Source organism: Myiozetetes cayanensis, unplaced genomic scaffold, assembly GCF_022539395.1.
Source record: "Myiozetetes cayanensis isolate MyiCay16 unplaced genomic scaffold, myiCay2020 scf19, whole genome shotgun sequence".
Lineage (NCBI taxonomy): Eukaryota > Metazoa > Chordata > Aves > Passeriformes > Tyrannidae > Myiozetetes > Myiozetetes cayanensis.
Window position 1 is genome coordinate 5,780,490 of NW_026087400.1, and position 10,907 is coordinate 5,791,396.

The 10,907-nt window shown below is 44.4% G+C and overlaps 1 protein-coding gene across 3 annotated transcripts in view; it reads right to left on the reverse strand.

The window, feature by feature from the left end:
* The window catches only part of OSBPL2 (oxysterol binding protein like 2), a 32,797-nt gene extending 22,751 nt beyond the window's left edge, over positions 1 to 10,046 (reverse strand). The window contains exons 1-2 of one of the 3 annotated variants that reach the window (XM_050313862.1): positions 9,960 to 10,046; positions 9,156 to 9,252 (exon numbers count right to left, since the gene is read on the reverse strand). The gene's annotated coding sequence lies outside the window, so the exon portion shown is untranslated. Of the gene's footprint in view, positions 1 to 1,699; positions 1,769 to 9,155; positions 9,253 to 9,953 lie in introns of those variants that run through there. The other 2 variants (XM_050313861.1, XM_050313863.1) reach the window with 2 other exon arrangements.
* Positions 10,047 to 10,907: the final 861 nt, after the last annotated feature.

The following is a 10,907-nucleotide window of genomic DNA, read 5'->3' on the forward strand; positions in this document are numbered from 1 at the left end:
TTCTTACATACATAATAATCATTAAGAATGGAGCAAACAGGTTTCCATACAGGATTTCACTGGTTCCTTGTTGGAGAGAAAACACTGTTTTCAGCTATCAGGGTTTGCTGGTTTACAGGTTAAAATTATCTTAGTGGGTTTACAGGCAGTGCCAAGGGCTGAGCCGGGGTGCTCAAGGCACAGACACTCAGAAAGGTGCTTTTCTGTGGGGACCTCAGCCCAGCTGCCACACTGATCACCAAGTCATTTTATAAATGACATGGAAAAGCTGCAAGTCGAGGCAGCCTAAGAGAACTGTAAATTTGCCATTTCATGATGACAACACACCCCTAGCCACAGGCAGCCCAGATTTTGTGGTTTACAGCAACAAAGCTTATCTATTTCCTCATATTTTAAGGCTAGGTATTGGTACAGACTATTCAGATTCATTACGGGATTTGTGTGCATGAGCAAAACCTGCCACATTTATTTTTATTTTCATATTAGACTGGTCTCCCTACAGGAAATACGCTATTTTTGAAGCTCAAACCGAAAGACAAGACATAGAATCATCCAAAAAAAGTCGTAATACCCATCCCAACAGTGCAGCTTTGGTTGGTAAATCTGTACTGCAGTTGTATTATCTTACATTCGCTCTGACAAATTCTCTGTCCCAGGTTGTCCAGAACATTCACAATAAGATGTTACTTTTGAAGTTACCTTTAAAGTGAGTGCCAAAGCAACTTGCAGAAAAAAAATAAGCCTGACATAATTTACTGAAGTAAGTCTTGGACAAGTTATTTGGGCAGAACCTAATTTTTCTGCTCATTTTGCTTATTTGCACACCAATGCCTAAAATATACAAACCCAAACCAGCAAGAGTTAAGCATAGCATGTGAAGTCAAAAACTTGTAAGACCTTCTGGCGTCTTCTAATCAAAGAACAACCACTTTGGTTCCTCTGAAATAAGCTCTGCACCCTGGTGATGTTCTAAATCCATTCACAAACAGGTTAAACAAGGTATTAGGCTGTCCAATAACACAATTTAGAAATGCAAACACCAATGCTGAAATAAAAATGCAATTTTTTTGTCCCAGGCAAGAATCCCCAAAACCTGAACAGGTAAAGGACAGAAATATAACTAACTACTAATCATATGGGAGCAAGGTTTGATCTGTGTTTTTGTTATTAAAAGGTCTCATTGATGCTGCACAGCAAGTCAAAAGGTTACATGAAGGGAACCTACAAGAAAGGTGGAGAGGGACTTTCTACAAGAGCATGTAGTGACAGGACAAGGGGGGATGAATTTGAATTGACAGAGAGCAGGTTTAGACTAGACATTAAAGAAAAATTCTTCCCTATGAGGTCCTGGCACAGGTTGCCCAGAGAAGCTGTGGATGCCCCATCCCTGCAAGTGTCCAAGGCCAGGCTGGATGGGGCTTGGAGCAACCTGGGACAGTGGAAGGTGTCCCTGCCCATGGCAGGGGGTGGAACTAGATCACCTTTAGGGTCCCTTCCAACCCAAACCATTCTGTGATTCTATGATACTCATTAAAACTCATTTCAATTCTCATAGTTCATCAGAAAATGTCGCACATTCCTGTATGACTGATGGCCACGGACAGCCCCTTTCTCAGAGGACATGGGGATGTTTTGCAAAGGCAAAGGACAAAGCAAAGCAGGCAGTTGAAATAAATACTGCAGAAACACAAGAAAATACCTGCACCACATCCCCAGCACACCTTGAAATAGGTTCTACAGAGGGAAGGAGTCACTCAGAACGACATCCTGCCTTTCAGAAGTACATCTGTCACAAACAGAGAGAACAATCAGAAAGGGCTGTTCCCAAATGCATCTGAGACAGATCCCCAGAGTCTCGAGCAAACACACTCCTCTCAGCCATCCCCACAGCCCCGATGCAGAGAGTGTAACTATTCACACCACCCACGGTGACAGCCAAGGTCCCATGACGAGGGAAGAACAAAGTTGTAGCGTATCCGTCAATCAGCTGGTTATGAATAAATGTCACACAAAGTGTTTGCCGAGCACGGTTGAACGCGTCAGTCACTACCAGGTGATCTGGCTGCCAGGAACACGCTTTGCTTTGCAAAGATTAACTCTGTGCAGGTCAGAGCGTCCCCTACAAGGTCACAGCCCCCAGCTGTAGAAGGTACAAGAACTCTCTTCCAGAAATACATCAGTCCCAGAGACTTTGCACAATTCCCATTCTAAACCGTTTCCTCCCACTTGAATTTATTTTTAAAACCAGGCCAACAAAAGCGCAAGACTTTGCAAAATCACTTCATAAACTCCTTTGCTCAACGCACCCTGTGACGTGCATGTGAGCACTGAGCACCTCTCTGAGAAGGGATGCACATTCCACCTTCATGGCTGCTCTCCAAAACCAGGCTGTGGGGATGCACTGCCTGCGGAGCAGTCGGATGCTGCTCCCTGGAACTTAAACACATTTTAAAAAAAACCACCAATAACTTGTACCCCAGAACAACCTGCAAGAGTTTAAACATGCAGCTACTCTGGCTTAGTTAATTCGACTAGTTCCTCCATACTAACTTGTTCTTCCAGGTTAATCCTCAACAAAGACCCAGTTGGATAAATGAAAGTTACTCCTCCTTAAAGAAACATTTACATTTCTATAGAAAGACCAGCATTTACAGCCCAGCGGCTCATTGGGCTGGAATGTGGCTCAGCGAGCTCAGGTTTGAAGCTGGCTCAAGAAAACTGCAGTGCCTTCTCCCTCCAGACCTGAAGCAGAAATTTCACATCATGCACCAATTCTGGAAAGCTTTGCTGACACCATCCTGTTACAAATCCCATTTTTTTCACTTTGAAATCACATGTTCTGGCTCTGTGAGAAACATAGAACATTCAGTCCTGTTCATTATACTGATATTAAATCTACTTGCGAGATCAAGGAGCATTTAAGTAAAACCAAGTACAGAATCAATAAGCAGTCAGGAAAATAACCACAGAGATTCACCAGCACGAGCAGGTAGGGTGTTCAATAGAGTTCAATACACTGGAATTAGAGTGCCACCAAAGAATTCATGAACTAGCACATTCATCAGCTTTTTCACGTGCCTAACAAGGTTTTGTTGGATGTGCACTTCCACGGCAAATTTTAAAATCATTAAAGTATATTAACTTGAAAAGAGAATAAAAGCAAGGAAGAAAAATTAGAGGGAAAAAAAAAGGAAAAAGGAAAAAAAGTCACTTGGGACTTCCTCACAAAAAACATTTTCATTTAGTTTGATATGACAAGGATGAGGGGAAATGTGAATTTTCAAATTGTGAAAGAGCAGGTTTAGATTAGATATTAAACAGCAATTCTTCCCTGTGAGGGTGGTGAGGCCCTGGCACAGGTTGCCCAGAGAAGCTGTGGCTGCCCCATCCCTGCAAGTGTCCAAGGTCAGGTTGGACAGGGCTTGGAGCAACCTGGGACAGTGGAAGATGTCCCTGCCCATGGCAGGGGAGTGGAATGAGATGGTCTTCAAGGTCCCTTCCAACCCAAACCATTCTGTGATTCTGTGATATCCTGGATGCACCTTCTGTCCAGAAAGAGACTCCAGGAGCCAGTAGAAGATCAAAGATACACACCTTTCACATTAACACTAAAATTAAGAAATGGGGGAAAAAAAGGACAACAAAAAAACCCAACACTCTACAGCATGACTGGGGAAATAGGAGCCAACCCCATCATCTCTTGAGTTGCCTGCTGAAATAAAACACAGCTGTAGTACTTCAAGGGATTGAAATAAATAACTCAAACTGGAAGATAAATATTCATGTGTGTTTGCTTCATACACATCTCCTGAAAACATCAAACTGCAGTGTTTCATCTCTGCTTCAGCAAGGAAGAATCCTAATTGACTTATGAAATTAGGTTACCAACAACACTGGATCTAAAACATCTACAAAAATTAGCCAAGAAGTCAATTTAATTGGCAATTTAGATACCTGCTGCAATTATTATTCATTTAAAATCTCTTTAGCCAGAGAACAGCTACACAGATGTTAGAATACAGAAGAGGATTTTCTTTACCAAGTTACATTTGTTTCTTATACTCCAAAGTTTGAATATAATGCCATCTTCCACCAAGATGTCTTGGCAAGATGAAACTCTTCTCTACATCCACAGCAAGAAAAGGGCAACTTCCTTCTCAAGTTAACAAAGTGCAGAGAGAGGCTGAGTGATGAGGATCAACACAAATCAAACTGATTTATGGTAGGAAGAATCATGTTTTGTTCTCTCAGGAATAACAACTTCTGGTGATACTTCACAGGAATTAGAGCCAACTGGAACTCTGAAAGTCTGGCTTTCAACTGAGGAAAAGCCACAAAATTTGTTTCTGCATCAGAACAAAATGACAGTAATTGTTGCACACACAAATACTGCCCCCAGCACAAAGCTACAGTGCTGCTACCAGAGGTATTATTTATTGAACATAAAAATTGTAAAGATGAAACTGGACAGAAAATACTCCCCCCAGCATAGGGCTCAATTACCAACGGTTATTCCTCAATTTTCACTTCAACCAAAAATTCTGTTCTACAGCCAAGGATATTGGCTTAAACTTCCATAAATTTAATAAACAAACAGAACAAGGAAACTTGATTCCAGGAGATTAATATCTTCTGACGCAAAACGCTTCACTGAAATTCCCACAAAACTCTGTGAACATTCTCCTTTTTTAACACCACCTCAATATCTGAGACATTTTTCCACCTGAGAGCATCTGGTACAGCACTTCTCGGACTTTGTAACCTTCCCTTGGAAACTATTTCATGGCTCATGATCATAAAAAATGACAGAATTCCATTCTGCATTCCTCTCCATGCATGATGCAGAACGTTAGGTTTGATCATGAGTGATAAACCAGCTCATTTCTAAGCACACTATTAAAAAAAAAAAAATCATTTGCTATATTGTAAAACTAGTTACTTCTTAGTAATTTCCTGAGGAACTGCTCTATGTTACAGAGGTAGGGTGGGATGTAATCAATAACTCCAAGCACAGTGATTTTGGACACAGGCGCCACTAGATGTGTAATTAATCATTTATGAACTCTTCTCTTTGAAGGTAAAATTAAGGACACTTCAGTATTTCCCATCACCATGCAACCACCCCTACAAACTGATCGCTGAAGCTGATGAACGTCAAGACAATTACAGCACAAAATATCACCAGAGAAAACCCCCAGAACAGCAAAAAGTAGTTACATTTTTAAGTTTATAGATCTTCCTACTCAAAGGCACTTCTTAAGCTTTGTCTCAGTGGGTCCATTCTCTCCAGGCAGTTGCAGGTTCACATTTACTCTGTACAAGGTATCTTACAAAATCATTTTCACAGAGACTCTTAAGTAACTGTGATAGCAATAACATGGCAAACAGAGCAGGAGGACAACAGTGACCAACCCAAGTGCAAAGCCCTACAGCACAAGAAATCCTATTTTCATGCCTACCAACAACTCCTCACACACTGGAATTCTGCAGCACGAGCTCATGCACGCAGCCAGCAGGCTGTTAGAGAGTTTTAAGATGATACCACAAATCTGCAAAAGCTTTAGAAAGTCATAGTTTATGCTATGGGTGAATTTCCTTTAGAAGATGTGTTTGTAGTAGATACCTAATGGATTCCAGTATAAGGTGGCTACTATGCTTGCTGTTGTCAAGAGATTAAAAAATAAAATAAATGTTGACTTCTCAAGACAGGACAAATATCTCTATTTGGAGTTCACTTTTAATAAAGAATCCAGTTTTAATAAAGAATCCAGCCAGCTATCTGCTCAATAACATTAACCCACTTGGGTAACAAAACGTGCACAACACTTTGTTTAAAACAAAGACCATGCAAACAAAGTTATTTGCATCTCTGAAGATCGGTAGCATTTTTGTTTCACTATTGAACAACCATTCAACAGTTTCATTGGTGCAAAACCTAGAAAGAACCCCAGACAGGGGTCAGTTCTGTTCTCCTGACAAAGTTCTCATTTCAGTGAACACACGTTCCTGAAGGGCCTGTTATGAACGGGCTGGGGAGGGAATTTCTCCGCAGCCTCAACACACACAAGTTTTATAATTGAGAGTTATTAAAGGGATTCTTGTTCTCACTTGATTGCACTGACACGTTGCAAGGAACAGAGTTTACATCAGCAGCTCCGTGGCCAGAGCCGTGGGTGAGTTAAAGAGCTGAAGTGAGTGATGAGAACCACAGACACCTCACACACCACCTTCAGACTTCCCACCACTGCTTTTAGCTGTCACCACAACCAAAACACAACGAGATCTATTAACAGACTCTTTTGGGAGCACTAAAAAAAAACATTTACTCAGAAGAGTAAAAACATAATGAAGTTATCCATTCATGAAAACACACTTCTTGACAAATACCCCAAGCATGCAAACTTTACAAAACCCCAGAGGTTCACAGCATCCCAACAGCCACAACCTCTATCTCAGCTGAAACTCCAGGCAGCGCAGCAAGGGAACTGGACTCCAGCAGGAACACCACAGACCAAGGTTTCCACTCAGTCTAACGCCAAGCACAGAGCAAAAGACAGTTTAAGTTTTGGACTATAAAACCGAGAGGGCCAAGACCAAAAGGTTTCTGCAGCTGCAGGGACAATTCACCTTTTGTGTACCCTCCCTCCCACCAGATTGATAAACAACCCCAGGAAGACAACACTCTGCAGCCTCTGCATGTTCTGAATGGAGGCTGCTGTAATTTACTAAAAATCTGTCTCATTATGTGCATAATACGTTCATAACAACAATTATGTGCATAATAAAATATACCGAACTAATCTGAAGGATTTGTCCAGACCAGCAAATGAATTTCCAGTTGTAACTGTATTTAAGGGGAAAAAAAAAAAATCACGTTTAAGGAAGCTTAGTCTATTCTTGTCTATTCTTTAGTCTATTCTTGTAACTTATTGATCCTGAAAATTAAGACATTATCTTTGTGCACTGAATCAACAATACATTTTTTGAAGACTATAACTGAAAGTTATGGTAAGCCACATTTGACACATTCTAATTGCTTATTGCTCTCCTGCAACTTGCTATTACAAGCCTTTAAGGATACAAAATAAATAATTACATCACCATACATCTATCTGCACTGTAATTATTAAGAATTCAAGGACTGAGATAATGTTTTCTTTAATTCCAAGTTCTATGGCGGTCTATTCCACAAAATAATAAAACCCATAAAAGAATAGCTATGATGCATAACCTATATTCTTTTGCAAGACTAAGCACATCAAAGTCCCACATCTCCAAAGTGGCAGATGCAGGGTGACCAGCGTGTTCATTGCTCTCACTTTCCAATTTATTCAGCTTGGAGAAGGTGCCCCTGCGATCAGCTACATGTTCAAACTCAGCAAAAACACGAGCATTCCATATTTAACACATATTTTTTTTTTTGCACACCTGATTTTGTGCATTTCTTCTAAAAAAAGGTAAAGAGAACCAAACATTTTAGTTATTTCACAAAGAAGTCACCAAACACTAAACATTTTAAACATCATAGCAGCATCACATACAGACATTTCTTGTATCTCCATGACTCAGGTGACAAAACTGATGCTGAAGTGAAGGACTAGAGAAATGCCACCCTGTAAATGGAAGCCCTAGATACCAACCAGCATGATGTAACATTGCACTTGCTCAAGGACAAGTTACTTCAAATACCAAAGCTAATAACTTATCTGCTTAAAAATTCAGCATACTTGCAGGCAAACCTTGCTTTCAAACAACCACCAGAAAAAAAAAAAAAAAATCATCTGACTGGCACTACAAACAGCGATTTAAAAATATAGCCTTATCAAAGCAAAAAAAGCCTGGTTGGGACGTTTTCCAGCCAACACTAAGATAACAGAAAGCAAAGCTCCCCACCTTTGTTCTAGGTCAGCATGTGTGAAGTTCACACAGTAGAATTCACAAGAAGAAAGACTGAAAGAAATACCAGTTTCAATCACAAGACCCGTCAGCTTAAGCAAGTACGTATCATGGAAAGCAGTAACAGCTCTAAAACTGATTTAAAGAAGCCATCCAAGAGTGAAAATGCTCCCCAGTGATCAGTTACTGCCTAGAAGTCAGCAAACAAATAACTAAAACCCACACTGTTTCTCAGTATTGCACCAAACGAAACCTTTAACCCATCTAGTCTCCCAACTACTTGCAGGCGCAGGGTTTGTTGTCTAATCATCATTTTCTACCTCCAACTTTTGGCTCCTGTTTCTAAGATTATACTGGCATGGCTGAAGAGCCAGTTCTGCTGGAGGAAAATGTCACATTTATTCCTGGACAGCACACATCTCAGCGTTCCCTTTCGAGGACTCCCTGGAGTTACAAGTTCACCGTGAGGTGCTGTTGGGTCGGGCAAGCCACACTAAGAATCACTCCTGGTCTTATCCCAGACTGCCCCCAACTTTCTGTCACGTGGTCAAACATTCGTACTGCTTGACAACTATTTTAAGAAGAAGCTGTGTTTACTGTAACTGAAAACCCAAGGGGTTCCTCAGGGGGAAAAAAGCACTGCTCGGAATTTCTTGCTTCCATGCTAGTTTAGCCAGTTCTCCCACTTCCATCCCACAGCGCAGCGCTCTTATGTCTGGAAGTTACCCAAGTCACTGCTTCCAGAAATTGCCCTGAGGTTTTACAAGTCCCTGAGCAGGCTGGTGCAAAGTTGGTTAGGATGACATGTATGTGGCTGCTCCCAGATGGCAACGTGAACGTGGAGTTACAGAACTTTGGAGGGTTAAGTCGGAATGATCCAATTTTAGGTTTTCTTGCATGTCAAGCTTTAGAAAAGGAAACACACCACAAGAAGAGTGGTGCAGTGATGCTAATCAACACTGCCTATCCATGTCTCCTTTTTAGCTTTCCTGGGATCAAAACTGAAGGATCTGTACTTTAACAGAGAAAACTGGCAGTAAATGGGAGCCACATCTGTTTGAACTCAACGTGCTTTGGCAGATACTCCTGAGAGGAAACACAAGGCTATGGCAGACATAAAAACCAGGTGACTTTGAACCCACATCTGAAATTCTGGCCTGCAAGCGCTGCAGAGTCCAGATGGAGTCCTGAATCCGAACACACAGAGAGCACAAACATGATCAATACCCAGATTAAATAAGTGGCAACATAACTTATACCTTTATTATCATGCAGAAGTTCTGGTGGCATGTTATTTAAAAAAAAGCCTTTTTTCCTGCTACTTTTCCCATCTTGCTTGTCTCCCTTTCAGGAGCTCTGTAAGAGAAACATTGGGTAGGTAACTGAAACAAAAAAAAGCCAAACTCAAATAAACCCTGAGTGCTTGCTGTGCTTCAGCTGTGGCCTAAAAGGCCCCCTGAGGCTCCTGTGCTGAGCCGAGCCGAGCCCAACACGCTCCCCTGGGGAACTGCCTGCCGTAGACTCCTCTGCTAAACCACCCAGCTGCAAAAGCAATCGGAAAAATACAATAAAATTAGAAAAAGCCCCAGCGCTGACAGAGCTGCGCTGACCTGCACCCTCTGCAGGGACAGCGACGTCCTTCAGCTCCCTGCCCGGCCACGGAGAGCCCGAGGGCTGGGAAAGGGGAACGGGGAAGGGCTCAGCACCGGGATCAGCGCCGGGGAGGGGCTCAGCACCAGGCAGGATCCCAGCACCGGGAATGGTGGGGGGGGCTCAGCACCGGCTGGGATCGCAGTACCCAGTACCGGGGAGGCACTCAGCACCTCACCCCGACACCCCCGCCCTGCTGACCGACCCTGCGGTCCCGCAGCGCCCCGAGACCCCCGGGCGAGTCACGGCCCCCCCGGCCGCCCCCACCGCGCTGACAGCGCGTCCCGCGGCCCACCGGGGAGCGACCTCCCCGCAGCCCACTGCGAGGGCGCCGCGGGGAGCGCAGCGCGGCGGTCCCAGCGCGGCGGTCCCGGCCCGGCCCGGCCCGGCCCGGCCCGCGGCGTTACCTGAACCTGAACCTGACCCGGCCCCGGCTCCGGCTCCGGCTCCGCTCCCGCTCCGGCCCCGCCGACACCGAGGCGGAAGTGCGGCCCTGGCCGTGCCGGAATGACGGGCGGTCCCGCCAATCGCAGGGCGTGGCCTCGCCCCGCCGCGGCGAAGGCGACCAATCGGCTCCAAGTGCCCCGCTGGGAGGCGGGGCGAATGCTAATGAGGTGCGAAGAGCGTCCGCCCCGGGCCGCGCCACCGCTGGGGAGAGCTCGGGCCAATGGGGCTGCGGGTGGGCGGGGATATGCAAATGAGCTCTGGGATATGCAGATGAGCATGGTATATACATATGAGGGCGTGGTTATGCAGATGAGATTGTACCGGCAGCCCCTGCGACGTGGGGCAGCCTCGCCGGGACTTTTCCGGGGGGTCGTTGCGGCCCCCCCTGCACGAACACGATGATGCAGGACGTTTTAGATGTTGCGTTTTGGTGGGAAAATTGTACCCTCTGCCCCTTGCATGCGAGAGTGCAGTCACTGGAACGTTGTGGTATAATTGGTTGGTCTTTAATGACAGGTGCAATGTGCAATATTCTTACATCATCTCTGTGACTGCTCCAGTAAGCGTTGTTTCAGGGTTGGGCCCTGGAGCCACCCGTGTTATCGTGCACTCTGCTGTTTGATCAGGACTGACACGAATTTAAGTGCTATTTTGGGGATTATATTACTTCCAGGCCATCCTAGGGGCATGTTACCTGCAACAATTGGGTTTTCAGTTCCTCCCATCAACCCGTGTACACCTCAAAACCCCGGAGAAACAGCCGTGTGCTGGTAGCTCACAGGTCAGAGTTGTTCCCTGGAACAGGTGCCTTTCTTTCCCTCCTCCTACACTTGCTCCTGCTCAACAGGTGACTGGAGGCAAGCCCGCAATAATCCCCTTCGCCTCAGTCCTTATTGGCAGGGTAAAGCAGCTGA